The sequence below is a fragment of the Medicago sativa genome, chromosome 5, assembly GCF_051527215.1.
Source record: "Medicago sativa cultivar Bolivia chromosome 5, Bolivia_mono, whole genome shotgun sequence".
Lineage (NCBI taxonomy): Eukaryota > Viridiplantae > Streptophyta > Magnoliopsida > Fabales > Fabaceae > Medicago > Medicago sativa.
Genome location: NC_140753.1, coordinates 78,822,795 through 78,837,446, shown reverse-complemented (window position 1 = coordinate 78,837,446; position 14,652 = coordinate 78,822,795). Strand labels below are relative to the sequence as shown.

At 32.8% G+C, this 14,652-nt stretch overlaps 1 long non-coding RNA gene across 2 annotated transcripts; it reads left to right on the top strand.

Moving 5' to 3' along the window:
• Window positions 1-6,121: 6,121 nt before the first annotated feature.
• On the top strand, window positions 6,122-14,302 carry LOC146925413 (uncharacterized). 2 transcript variants are annotated; one of them, XR_015010486.1, is made up of 6 exons: window positions 6,122-6,850; window positions 7,084-7,322; window positions 7,507-7,572; window positions 9,015-9,131; window positions 13,650-13,761; window positions 13,874-14,302. It is a non-coding gene; the product is annotated as an uncharacterized LOC146925413 (long non-coding RNA). The 2 variants fall into 2 exon arrangements; XR_015010487.1 differs by having other exon boundaries at window positions 7,417-7,572.
• The last annotated feature ends 350 nt before the right edge of the window (window positions 14,303-14,652 follow it).

Here is a 14,652-nt window from a genome sequence, read left to right as displayed (position 1 = left end):
CTTTTTTATTATTTTTTCAAGGGTGGCACAGTCATTTGGTAGAATGGAAAGACAAGACCGATAGAAAAAGAAGGTATATATGATTTTTGTTGGAGCCCTATATTGGCGTGTTAACAAAAGAGAAGGGCAGAGACAGGGGTGTTCAGAGAAACAAGGACAGGAGAGAGGACGAGAGAAAGAGAGAGAGGACGAATACTAATTGCCTAAAAATAGAAGACTAATTTAGCACTCCACGAATTCTGCTAACAGCAATCTTATAGATCACCTTTAATTCAAATTCGAATATTCTCTTTTGCATTTTGAAAATACTTAATTTCTTTGGAATTTGTATGTGTAACACGTGTGAGAATTAAATGATGATTATTATAGATGAAAATTTGTTAATACGACCCATTTTCTCTCACATTTACATGAATTTTATAAGCCTTTATAATATGTTCTCTTTTTATTATTGTACTTGTAATTAGCTTCCTTAGAATGAATGCACAGATGCACATGTTGGAACTTGTGGAGTTGCACAATATTTCCATTCAATATAATAGAACTTGAAAGGAGGGGTGCTAGCGGCAACAGCTTATGCACTCTCTATTTAACACACCCACATATAAGATGCCACGTAATCCTCTTTTTTTATTAAATTACCTGTGAACCGGTACAACATGTTTTCTTTTCTTTTCTTTTATTTTTTTCCAAAAAAAAAGTGTTAACCTTTTTTGTCTCTTTCTTCTTCGGATTATTCAGTAGTCACCAAGCTACCTCCATGAAACCCAACCATTTAGCATTATTCTCCACCATCTTTCATACTTCTTTGTTCTTTCAACACATACTCTAAAAATTGTTACTTTCTTGTAGCTTTTCACCGCCACAACCATCAGAGACCAAATCTGTGTCCTTTGTGAGGTTTTTGATTTAAATTGTTCTAGTGTGTTAGGATTGGTTTGACTGACATACCCATCTCCATCTTTTGTTGTTTGTTTTTTAATCATCAAAACCAGATCTTAAATTAAATCATCCATTGACAGAGCAAGACATAGTAATAATGAGATGAGGGGGTGTTTTACGGTTGTGGATGAACGGTCGGTGTCTTAGGATGCTTCGTCGGCGAGGTTAAGGATGGTGTGGCTGGCTGTTTGAGAGAGAGAAAACGAGACGTGAGTGTGTTGGAATTTTAAAACCAGTTGTACCGGTTGCCAGTTACATGGTTTAGTGAATATAGTGACATGGCCTCATATTTGAGCGAGTGATTGAAGGCGAGTGTTTCAACGACTGACGCTAGCATCGCTCCACTTGAAAGAGATGCCTTTAGTTTCTAAGTATAGTTGGAACTTGTTGTGTCCCAATGCACTCTATTTTTGTTGTTTTTTTTTTTTACAAAAAGACACTCTTAATCTTTCTTTAGGAAAACAAAATCACCAGATTTTTTTTTGACAAAAACACTAGTTAAGGTAATTAAGTTGTCATCCACAATTTACTAAAAAAAAAAGTTGTCATCTGCAATAACCATTATATACCACACAAAAAAAAAAGTAATAAAATAATAATTCAGATCCGTAAAATTTTTTTTAGAAAAAGGAAGCTGTTAATATATACTATATAAAAAGAAAACTACCCCTTTGGGTTGAATTTTTCTTTCCAAAAATGCGCTCAATTTTCAATACAAATAGCACAATTAACAAATAGATAACAATAAATTTAAATATTAAAAAAATGTAACAAACACGATATGAATATATATATGTCTGCTTTTTTTCTCTATCATTTAAAAAGTGTAACAAACTAAATGAGTATATTTATACTTAATTTTTTATTATCCCAATTATACCCTTAAACAACTTTTTCTATAATAAAGATTGTTGATGGTGTTATTGAAATAGATAATCATGTTTAATTTGGTTTTTTTTGGTAGTGGCCGGGGTTTGAACCCCGGACCTTGCATATTTTTATGCATTGTCCAACCAACTGAGCTAATCTCACGAGGACATTGGTTTGTTATAACTAGAAAGCAACAAACATTTATATTTTTAGTTTTAATCAAAATCAAAATTTCATAAAAAAAAAATCATAGTTCATAATTTACAAATTTTAGCGCAGTAAAAAGAGCAGAAAGACGGGCACGTGAGTGCCCGTCTTTTCGCTAGTATAACAATATCTTTTTGACAAAAGAATATGTAGCAACGGTTATCTCTTCGATCGAAAATAAGTCCAAAGGAAAAAATCTGGACGAAAGGTGTGTTTTAAATAAGTAGATTACTTTCCTACCCTTTAATTTAAACTAGCTTGAAAAAAATGATTTGGGTTATAGGTCAAAAGCAAGTGGGAGTAGCAGAGTCGTTAATTCTGAAAAGAAAACATAGACATCGATGCAGGTTTGAGAATTGGAGAAGAAGCTGAACGGATAAAAAGCTCAATCCAATTAATAAATACAGAATAAAATAAAAAAAAATAAAAATTAAAAAAATTCTTTGTAACTTGCACATCCAGTTTGCAAGTAAAATAGGTGATGTGTCATTATTAGATTGGAGTGTGTTCAAAGGAGTGTGTTAGTTAGCATTTCTCTAGGGGAAATATTAAAATCATACATACCATTGCTTCATTGACAATTTGCCGTTGTGTCTTTAAATTTGACGTAAGCGTTCTTCTTGAAAATTGAAATTCTCCGTTGTATCTTTATACATTATACAATCAAGGATCTACTGTCACCTCAATGTGATTTGAAATTTACCGTTGTACCTTCCTGAAATTTGAAATTTGTGTGTGGCTATGTTCATTTACATGCATTTACAGGAAGAAGTTGTTGTAAAAACAGATTTGTTTGAGGAAACGAAACTAAATTTCTTACTTTCATTTCTTAGATGTTTTTTGTCATCTCTGTCCATTGAAATTGTTTACCTGCATTATTTACGGGCATAGCATGGCTTAGCTATGTGTCCCTTAAGAATTCCACTGCTCCTACTCATGCATTCTTTTCATTACTTGTAGTATGCTAATATTACAAATCTTGCATTTTTTTCTCTGCTTTCATGTTTCCGACTGAATCTTCTGTGTTATTCTGTTGTAGTTTCTGGGGGTTTTAAATTCAAAGAAAGCAAAACTGAGAGAGCTTCAAGATCTGCTGTCAAAACAAGATAACGCAGACGAATCACCCCAAGAGTGTTGATGAAAAAAGTGATTATGAAAAAAGTGATGAAGATACCCAAAAGCTTGTTACAAGTTCCTCATGGGTTTATCTGTAATAGTTTAATAATTCCTCATGGATTTCACATAAAATTAAAGCTTCTTGTGATATCTATTCCTCATAATCCATATAGAACAGGGTAAATCTTTTTTCTTGTTACAAGAACAATGGTTTCAATTCAAAAAATTATGTAAAAAAGGTGATAAAATTACAACAATGTCGGTACAAGCGTCTATAATACATGTGGACACCTTTTGAAAAATTAAATATGTAAATTTGTAAACTATCTTTCCTATATTATTATTATTATTATTATTATTATTATTATTATTATTATTATTATTATTATTATTATTATTATTATTATTATTATTATTATTATTATTATTATTATTATTATTATTATTATTTATTCATCTGTCAAAAAGTTATTATACACTTCTGAGTCATATTTATTTATTAGGGAAATGCTAATAGCAAGTATTTATTGAGAAAAATTAATTTTCAACTTTTGAAGGATACATGTTAGCATGACCCTTTATTTATTTATCAATTACTGAAAATAGATTGTATATGCATCTCATATATTATAACATGACTTATGAACTTTGAAGCAATCCTATGTTGTAACTGGAGGAATCATATGCATTATCTCAACTGGAAAATGTCATCCAAATACTAACTATTTGTGCCTTCTGAAAACAACAATAACAGCTTCGATTTCTAATGCCATATATGAGTCTGTGTTCCCCTATAAGCCCCTTGTATACCTAGGTACCTTCCAAATATATACCTACCTTAGATCACGAGAGACATGCTTCATGGAACTTTAGAGGCAATGATCAATCCCTACAAAAGAGTATGATAAAATTTACATCGAAATTTGTGTTTGCCTCTCTAAATATATTTTTTGCGTTACAAACCTCTATTTTAGTATACACAAATGTTGCAAGAACAATTAACAACTCTGTTTTAACAATTATCTACTATGTTAACAGATGACAATACAAAACATCTTGACAAGATCAAATTAATGGTTAGTATCTTGTTTACTATTCCTTTTTGTTCCTTATATTAACATTCGAAAATAGAAATTAAAATCATCTAAAAACTATATGACATGCACCATCCATCTTTTTTAAATAAAATTAACCAGAAGATCATCTACGTGAACTGTCATATTGTTACCAAACCCGTCCTACTACTAAAGAAATTTTCGCACATCTTTCACCTCTTATCAAAAATTTCGAAGATCAAGATCATGCTTGCTTTTGATGCTGATTTATGAGTGACATATTAGTCAGAAACATAATTTTTATATCTAAATTTGATTCAAAATCAATCTGAAGAATCTGTAGGCTGTACTCATGTGAGAAAACCCTACATCTGATGAACTTTATTAGTCGTAAACTTTGTTTTACTTTTATTTTTCTTGTTACAATAATCTTCTATTGTTTCACTGGAAGTAAATGATACTCCCTCCGTTTCAAAATACATGTCCAATTTTTGCAATGTGCACTATTCACTTGACTTACTTTGACCATACTTTTTAACTAATGTATAAATACAAATATTAGCATGTAAGATGTTGTTTGATTTGTCTCGACAAATATTTTCAAAATATTAAATTTTTATAATTTTTTACTTTAGATAATTAAAGATATTAACAGTCAAAATTGTGCATTGGCATATGTGAAGTGGTTGACTTGGACATGTATTTTGAAACGGAGGGAGTAATAATTAAGTTTAGTAACATTATTTTTTTACTTTTTTATTCAATCTAAGCTGTAGAAAAAAAACTGACAAACCCAGAATTGTTGAAGCATTTTCTTGACACTATGTTTTGCCAAGTCTTAGAGATGGAGTTTGTAGAAAAATTGAAAGTTGGATTGAATCATAGTGAATTTAGCTAAGCATATGAAACTGTTTTCCTAATGAAGGATTTATAATATTTATAATATGAACAAAAAGAGATATTTCCTTAAAATGGGAAGAGAGAAAGAGTAATTAAGATTACTAAAGATGGACCTAGTTTCTTGCAAAATATGTGAAAAATTATAACAATAAAATACATGAACATGCTGAAATACATAAGAATCATAAGGAAGTTGAGAGTGGGAAATTTTTTGGAGATAGGTTTTATGATAGTATATAGATAGAAAACAAATTTTCTGCACATTTTCATGAAAAAAACTCCGAGAAACTAAACTAAATATCTCCACACTCTGTCATGCTTCAGCTATTGGCTATCCCTTTTTACGAGTAGTAATGCAGATTCCAACAAATTGGCATGGCCGGGAAATGCAAAAGGAAATTACACAGTAGCAGATATTTACCAAATGATGTGTGGTCATTCTAATATCAATGCTAGTGAGGTTTGGAAGCTTAAAGTAGCCGAACTAAATAAATGTATTATTTGGCAAACTTATCATGAGAGACTGCTTACTGATTTAAAGAAGAGTAGAATGCAGTAACCGTACTGCAGCAGGTCAGTGAGACTGTCCAGTAGCAACGACAAGATGATATTACTCAAGAGCGCTTATACAAGATGACACGAGTCTTTAAATTTAACTATGGTCTTGGTTTCGAATCCAGTCTTATGCATGCAACAATGTTAAGATTCCGGGGAGAGTTTGTCTCCCATTTGGATGTCACATGGCTTAAGGGATTAGTCTCCACATTGACTACATAAAAGGATATAACCTTAAACTGCAAGTGGAGAGGACACCCGATTTATACTAAAAAAAATTAAAGGAAAGATTAATATTAATATTTTAAAAATAATATTAATATTTATTTTAATATCACTATTATTGTCGGTATATAATTTTTAAAAAAATATACTTTATCTCTTAAGAATTATTTTAACCGCTTTTGCGCTTTTTTTGGGGTCAAATGCTGAATTTTCTCTTGAAAACTCAAGGCTAACGGCGTCCCATACTCATACAGGGGCGGTTCTAAGGCCCGGCGAGCCCGGGCACTCGCCCGGGCTCCGGCCTAAATTTTTTGCAATTTTTTATGTAAATCCCCTTGAATTTCTTATATAAACCCCTATAAATTAGGCAATTTCTTTAAATTTTTTATTATTTGCTTGCAATTTCTTATGTAAACCCCTATAAATGTATTGCAAATTTTTTTTTGCCCGGGCTTTATAAAAATCCTGGCTCCGCCACTGTACTCATATGTGTGCCTCCCAAAGCAATCAGCAGAAAAATTCCAAACACAATGAAGCCTACTCAAAACAAAACATTGACAATTTCTATATCCTCAACAGAAACAACAAAACACACGGAACACCACAGACCTCTAAACAGAAACTTCACAATTCACTTTTCTTTCTCTCACTACATCTGAAACCTCCACCCGCAAAATCTCCTTCTCCACCGCCATGGATCTTTGTCTCCAATAGTCAGAATTTGTGACAAGCTGTTCAAAAACTCGGAATACATCAGATACTGTCGAATCCAATTGACATTCATTGAAAATCTCATCGTCCTTCTGATGCGATTTTTATCAATGAACCACCATCGTCCACCTTTGGCTACATTGTGAAGAAGCTCTGCATGAATTGAAGTCCCATTTCAGGTTTGCTCTTGATTCTCGATCGCCGATCACCCTTCGTCGCCACGGTTTGTCTCACCGTTTTCCCATCTTCGTCCAAAATTTTTGCCAAAGGTAATCTCGTTGTTCAATGACTTGATTTCTTTCTTTCAATTTGGCTTTTCATGTTGAAAAATTGGTTTGAGTTGAAGTAATTTTGCATATTGTGTTGCTTTTTTGTTTTGTTTTGGGTTTGATTTTACTGATCATAAGTAATGTGATTCTCTTGCACTATCTTGCACTATGCCTGTGAAAGGTGTTTGGATTCCGAATAACGAATGGAATTTGTTCCTTTGGATTGCGATTAGGTGCGAATTCTAGATTCGATCTTAAGAAAATTGTTGGAAACTTTGGATTGAAGAAATGGATATTGATTCCTCGATTGTGCAGAAGCTGATCACGTTTCCATTAAGCAGAACCAAACTGTTGTTGCTCTAGTGCCGGTAGTGGTGGCTGTTGGAGAGGAAAGGGCTCTTGTGTACATTGCTCGGATGCTGGTTTTGTTTTGTGTTGCCTCTGCACTTGAAAGCATATACACTCTTGTGTGGTAAGGATGCAATTGTTGACCATTTATGTTTGCATGAATTATAATTTCAAGCTTGCATCATATAGTTATTACTCGAAACTGAACTATTTCGCAGCTTGTGCTTACCGTCATGTCTCATGTTCAATACATGCCAACTTTCACTGATTCCAATGTCTGATAAGTTATTACTTATGATGTATGTAAGGAGAGGAATAAAAAAAGAGCAAAATTTACAAGTAAGCTACAGACCACTGGAGCAAAATTTAACAAGGTAAGACTATTGTTTTGTGTTCTGCACTTTGTGTGTTGCAGTCTAGGTTTGGACTATTTTAAAAATTTGTGTTTGAGGCATTTACGAAACTTCACTCTAGCATACTGTCAAAGTGCCTTCATGGGAGGATAAAGCAGTAAAAAAGAATGGCAATATATTCCAAGTTCCATGAGAAGCTCTCAGTTTTCTTTTTTCAAGCCGATTCAAAACTTTAATATGTAACTTCAATGTTACCGTGTTTTATGGTGTTTTTTGAGGGAACTCAAATTTGATAAGGATTAAATTATGGTAGAACTTTAAATTAATTCAGAGAAGTGAAACTCTTGCTTGGTAGTTCAATAGGGAAAACAAAAGGTAATTTACTTTCTGATCTATGTGCATGATTACGGAATTGAATATATATTATGGAATTGAATATACAATGCAATATTGATTTGAATAGTCTGAGGTTATTGATATCAGACTAGGTAGTCTCTGGGATGTCTTTTCGTTTGTTCTTATAATGGTTGAAGAATTCTTAAATTTTGGAGTGTTCTGTTGCTCAGTTTTGAGTATTGTTTTGATTTTTTGGTTCAATAATATTTTGTTTTGCTATTGTATGTTGGTCTGAGGTTATTGATATCAGTGCAAGTTTGTCCATGTTGCTGTTTGTTTATTGATAGTTAGTACTTAGTAGCAGGGTCTGATCTAGGCTCATCAAAAGTATCATTTTCTGGTTATAGGCTTAGGAGGATTTCTGGTTGTTATCTTGTCTCTTTTACTAGTTTTATTGGGTTTTGGCTTAATAAGCTGAAATCTATGGTTTTGTCTATAGCTTCTACATGATATATCCATGGAGCTGAATTCTATAGTTTTTCAAACTTGGCTTGAGGATATTGCTATTGCAAACATTAGTGGGGCTATAGATGTGCACTACTCAGTGCGAAAATGAAAACATAATAAGAATGAACAAAATTAGTGGGGATATAGATGCGCACTACTTAGTATGTAATTGAAGTAGTGTTGCATAGTTTGTTTCCATTATGAAATCAAATTTCAAACGTTTATAACATATTTGGAATTGAATATTTCAACGAAGTATGATCTAAAATTGGTTGAATCAAATATGAATGAAGTGTAAGGAAAGACAAATTTGGTAGATTCACAATTTTTTAGTGTAGACAATTTGGCGACACTTTTTTACAACTTCTCAAAAATGATAATTGTAACATTTTTTTATCGTTACTAGTGATACTAAGATTTTGCGATACTTTTTGAATATTGCAGATAATACTCTTAAATGTAACTAAAGCTCTTTAGTAACAAGGGCTTTCCCTAACAATTGTCCAAATGTTACTAAATTTAATTAGTAACATTTTTCTTGATTTAGTAATAATTTTCAAGTGGTACTAAATCTCAATTATGTTGTAGTGACAACTCACCGTCGTAAGCTATTGATGCAGCTTTCATCAGCTGGTGGAAGTAAAGAAAATTGAAGGGAAAAGTGAAAGGGAGGTAGGCAAAAAGATAGTAAGTTGAATGGAGCAGATTTTTGACTTTAAATTAATAGACTATGACAGGTTAGTAACAACTTCTTCGTTTTTCAAATTTTTTTATGCTACATTTGTTAGGGGAAGTTGGAATTTGAGATGAGTTCAAAGTATTTTTTAAAAGAGTATCAATGTTATTGAATTTTATTTGAAAACATAACAAATATTGGGATGTATGAAATGTTGGATTGATACTTGAAATCGATTGTTTTTATTATTATTATATACTAATATTCGGTTGGTTTCATGGTTTGTGATGCTGACCTAATTGCTTAAACAAGTGTGTATAACCTGATTGTTGAAATGGAATGAATGTTATAGGTAAACCCCTTTTTATTTATGGGTAGTGTTAACTTGTGCCCTTAGGGCACATGTTAAGAAATCCAAAAAAAGAAATATTTCCTTAAACTTTGTGCATTCAATTTATTAAAACATTAAAGATTAAAATTAATGCACGCATTCCAATACATTATTTCTACATTTGGTTTCTAAACTTGTGCCTTAAGGGCACAAGTTAACATTTCCCTTTATTTATTTATTTAGTTATTTTGGGTACAAAATAAACCTTTTTAAACACATACATATTGTTGATTGTGGATTAGTCAAATATAAAAACCTTTTTAAACACATACATATTGTTGATTGTGGATTAGTCAAATATAAAGAGCCTTGCTGACGCTAATTCAATTGCTCGTGCTAGAATATAATAGTCTTAGTTAGATGTAATCTAATTTTCTACTTAGTAATTGACATTCTATCATTAAAAGGAAACCACTTCGGTTACAAACAAATCCTAGTGCGTCCCCCCCCCCCCCTACACACACACACAAAAAAAAAAAAAAAAGAATCCAACCCTTTGCTTGTGGTGGTGCAAGGAGCGGCACTGGCCCTCCGCACCACCTTCATTGGTGGTGGGTTTGTGTTGTGGATCTAGGTTTGCTCTGTGGTCCTCAACAATGATTATGTTTGTTTCCTTTTTGGTGGCGGTGGTTCTGTTATGTGGATTCCTCGTTTAGATCTTCTTTTTCAGTTTTGGATCCAGAGTTTTCTGGATGGTTGATGGGGTTTTGTCGCGCGATATGTTGCGTCTGCATTTCGTGATATGGTTCTGTTATGTTTATTTTCCTTGACATTTCATTGCTAATGAAACTTGTTATATTACTACTATATTATAAAGGCAAACAAAATGTTCTTAGCCATCTGGATTGTTCTTCAACATATGGCCCTCTAATACAAACTGATGTGTAAGGTGGTGATACAATTTACCAAGTCCAAGGTAATAAGAGGGTAAATTAATGCATTGGGTGATTAGTAAAAGAGAAGAGTTTCTAGTTACAAGACCAACACCACTTCCCATATTAATCATAGTTAGCTCCACATAATTAGGAAAAGGGGTGTTGAGTATCCAGGGGCGGATCCAGACTTTAGATACATGTGGAGCTAAAATTTAAAAAAAAAACAATAATGCAAAATTTATTCACGTCGAGTTATACTAAAACCGTACCACTCGCGGATAAAACAAAAAGGAACAAAAATCCGGTGCCGTATATAGGCGGAACACCGTAAATAATCAAAAGGCTAAATTAATTCAATGGTCCCTCAACTAATTTCCAGTTTTCATTTTAGTCCCATAAGTCTTAAAATCATCAATTTGGTCCCCCAACTTTTGCTCCGTTATTCAATTTGGTCCCGGAAGAGCAAAATTCCAAACCAAAACAACCCACCTCTCCCAACTAGACCTGAAGCTAAATTATATTTGGTGGTTAAAATACAGCAGCAACCAAAAAAGCTTTGGCAGTACACTAAAACCCAACCAATTATGATGCAAGGATATAAAAAGGCAGTCTGTTAGATTAAAACAAAAGCTTAACAGCTGATCCCTTAGAAACTAAAACCATGCATACCCCTGCCTCACAAAAATGCACCAACGCAATTCCTAAAAACACCAACAGAGCTGCCACACACACAACATATCAGCTCTGCTAAAAAACCAGGAACTCCACCAAAGTAGCAACAGCCTTGTAACAGTACCGAACCATCATTATGGGGAAAAGCATGTGGAGCTATAGTCCCACATAGCTCCCACATACATCCGACCCTGTGAGTATCACTCCTAAATAGAAACTACTCGTTTTCTCTCTCTAATATTCCATTCCCCAGTTTACTTATTACTTATTACTTATATATAGTATACATTCAGGAGAAAAATATAGAGAAAAACCTAGAGAAAGGAAAGGAAGAACAAAATAGGAGAAGGAAACTCAAGAAGAATTTAGGAGCAATCATAGGTATTCATCATCACAAGTAAGAATACAACCCCTTATCTTAGGAATTCGACCTCTCTCTTTCTCTCGTCCTCTCTCTCGTGCTAGTTTCTCTGAACACCCCTATCTCCGCCCTTCTCTTTTTTTTAACACACCAATGGCTCCAACAAAAATCATACCTTCTTTTTCTATCGGTCATGTCTTTCGAACCTACATGTTGTCCCTCCATTCTACCAAATGACTGTGTCACCCTTGAATTCAGCCTTTGACCCAAAAAAGTTGAAAAACAGTGATAAATTAGCATCCCCCATATATATATATATATGTGTGTGTGTGTGTGTGTGTGTGTGTGTGTGTGTGTGTGTGTGACAAACTATATTAGAAACTAAAGGCATCTCTTTCAAGTGCTATTATAATGAATGGAAATATTGTGCAACTCCACAAGTTCCAGCATGTGCATCTGTGTATTCATTCTAAGGAAGCTAATTACAAGTACAATATCAAGAGAAAATATTCTAAAGGCTTATATAATTCATGTAAATGTGAGAGAAAATGGGTCGTAATTAACTAATTTTCATCTATAATAATCATCATTTCATTCTCACACGTGTTACACATACAAATTACCAAAGAAATGAAGTATTTTCAAAATGCAAAAGAGAATATTTTAATATGAATTAAAGAGGCTCTATGAGATTGGTTGTTAGCAGAATTCATGGAATGCTGAATTAGTCTTCTATTTTTAGGCAATTAGTATTCATCCTCTCTCTCTTTCTCTCATCCTTGTTTCTCTGAACACCCGCCCCTATATCCGCCCTTCTCTTTTGTTAACACACAAATGTGGCTCGAACAAAAATCATATACCTTCTTTTTCTATCGGTCCTGTCTTTCGAACCTGTATGTTGTCCCTCCGTTCTACTAAATGACTGTGCCACCCTTGAAAAAATAAATAAAAAAGTCTTCGCAATATGCGAGGATTTACAAAATATAAACAACACTTTTCAGCATGATTATAATGCTAAAAACTCCACATTGAAGAGAAGGGTCAATGTGGAGTTTTTAGCATTATAATCATATCGAAAAGTGTTGTTTATATTTTGTAATTCCACGCATATTGCATTTACTTTTTTATTATTTTTTTCAAGGATGGCACAATCAATTGAAAGAATGGAGGGACAACATGCAGGTTTGAAAGACAGGACCGATAGATAAAGAAGGTATATGATTTTTGTTCGAGCCATTGGTGTGTTAACAAAAGAAAAGGGCGGGAGATAGGGGCGGGTGTTCAAAGAAACAAGGACGAGAGAAAGAGAAAGAGAGAGGACGAATACTAATTGCCTAAAAATAGAAGACTAATTCAGCATTCGATGAATTCTGCTAATAACCAATCTCATAGATCCTCTTTAATTATTATTCAAATATTATCTTTTGCATTTTGAAAATACTTCATTTCTTTGGCAATTTGTATGTCTAACACGTGTGAGAATTAAAAGATGATTTTTATAGATGAAAATTTGTTAATTACGACCCATTTTCTCTCACATTTACATGGCAATTTGTTAATTAAATGATGACTTTCTCTCACAAAAACTCTTTTGTCATCTTCCTGTATACAAATTTTTTTTGCCAGTCAAGTTCTCCAAAAACTCTTGTCCACCCTCATTCTGGATGAATTTTTGGAATGACCGATATTGTTGATAAATCAAGTATGCCACATTTTAAGATAAATAGCCTTTATGGTTACGATGTCAAAATGTGGCATCCCTTGAATTATCAACAAGTTCGGCTAATCCACCAAAAATCCATCCAAAGTGAGCTTGGACAAGAGTTGTATACAAGTGGGACCCACTTATATACTAAAATATTGAATTCACCATGCATGTGGTTGAATTTGTTTGATTGATATGTACCACCCTGCGGACATATTTAATATTTTGCTTTACATTTTTTGGTGCATTTTTCATACAAGTAATTTTGATTACCCTCACTTGTATATTTTGAGATTGTCGTTTTGTTTATTACGGTTATTATCTTCGTGGTGTTATGTTTGGGATGACTTATCATTTACGTTAGTTCATGAGAAATGGGAAGATAGCGGAAATATTAAAATCTTACATACCATTGCTTCATTGACAATTTGCCATTGTATCTTTAAATTTGATGTAAGCGTTCTTCCTGAAACTTTGCCGTTGTATCTTTATATATTATACAATCAAGAATCTACTATCACCTCAATGTGATTTGAAATTTGTGTATGACTATGTTCATTTATATGCATTTACAGGAAGAAGTTGTTATAAAAATGGAATTTGTTTGAGAAAACGAAACTAGAATCTGAGAAGTGCCAGAGTTAGAGAATAGCCAATCAGAGGTTGGAATTTGAAATATATTCAAAGGTAACTTTCTTACTTTTCATTACTTTTACTATACTAATGTTACAAATCTTGCATTTTTTTTCTTCTACATTCGCGTTTCCGACTGAATCTTCTATGTGTTATTCTTTTGTAGTTTCCGGGGAGTCCTAAATTCAAAGAAAGCAAAACTGAGAGAGCTTCGAGATCAGCTGTCAAAACAAGATATTGCTGACAAATCATCTCAAAATAAAGACAGAAAAAAATGAGAGTTTTGATGAAAAAAGTGATTATATGATGATACTCAAAAGCATGTTACAAAATCCTCATGGATTTATCTGTACTAGGCTGATAATTCCTCAAAAATTTGACATAAAATTACTTAACCAAGATGACCACAAGCTCCTTGTGATATCTATGCCTCATAATCCATATAGAACATGGTAAATATTTCTGCTTGTTACAAGAACAATGGATTCAATTTTGAACTTCTGTAAAAAAGGTGATAGAATTACAGCAATGTCGATACAAGCATCTATAATACATGTGGACACCTTTTGAAAAAATAAATATGTAAATTGGTAAACTATCTTTCCTATATTATTATTAATTTATCTGTCACAAAGTTATTATACACTTATGAATCGTATTTATTTATTAGGGAAATGCTAGCTAATAGCAAGTATTTATTTATTTTTTGGTTACTATAGCAAGTATTTATTGAGAAAAATTAATTTTCAACTTTTGAGGGTACATGTCATGACCCTTTATTTATTTTATAATAACTGAAGCAATCCTATATGTTGTAACTGGAGGAATCATGTGCATTGTCTCAACTGGAAAATGTCATCCAAATACTAACTATTTGTACCTTCTGAAAACAACAATAACAGCTTCGATTTCTAACGCCATATATGAGTCTGTGTTCCGCTCTAA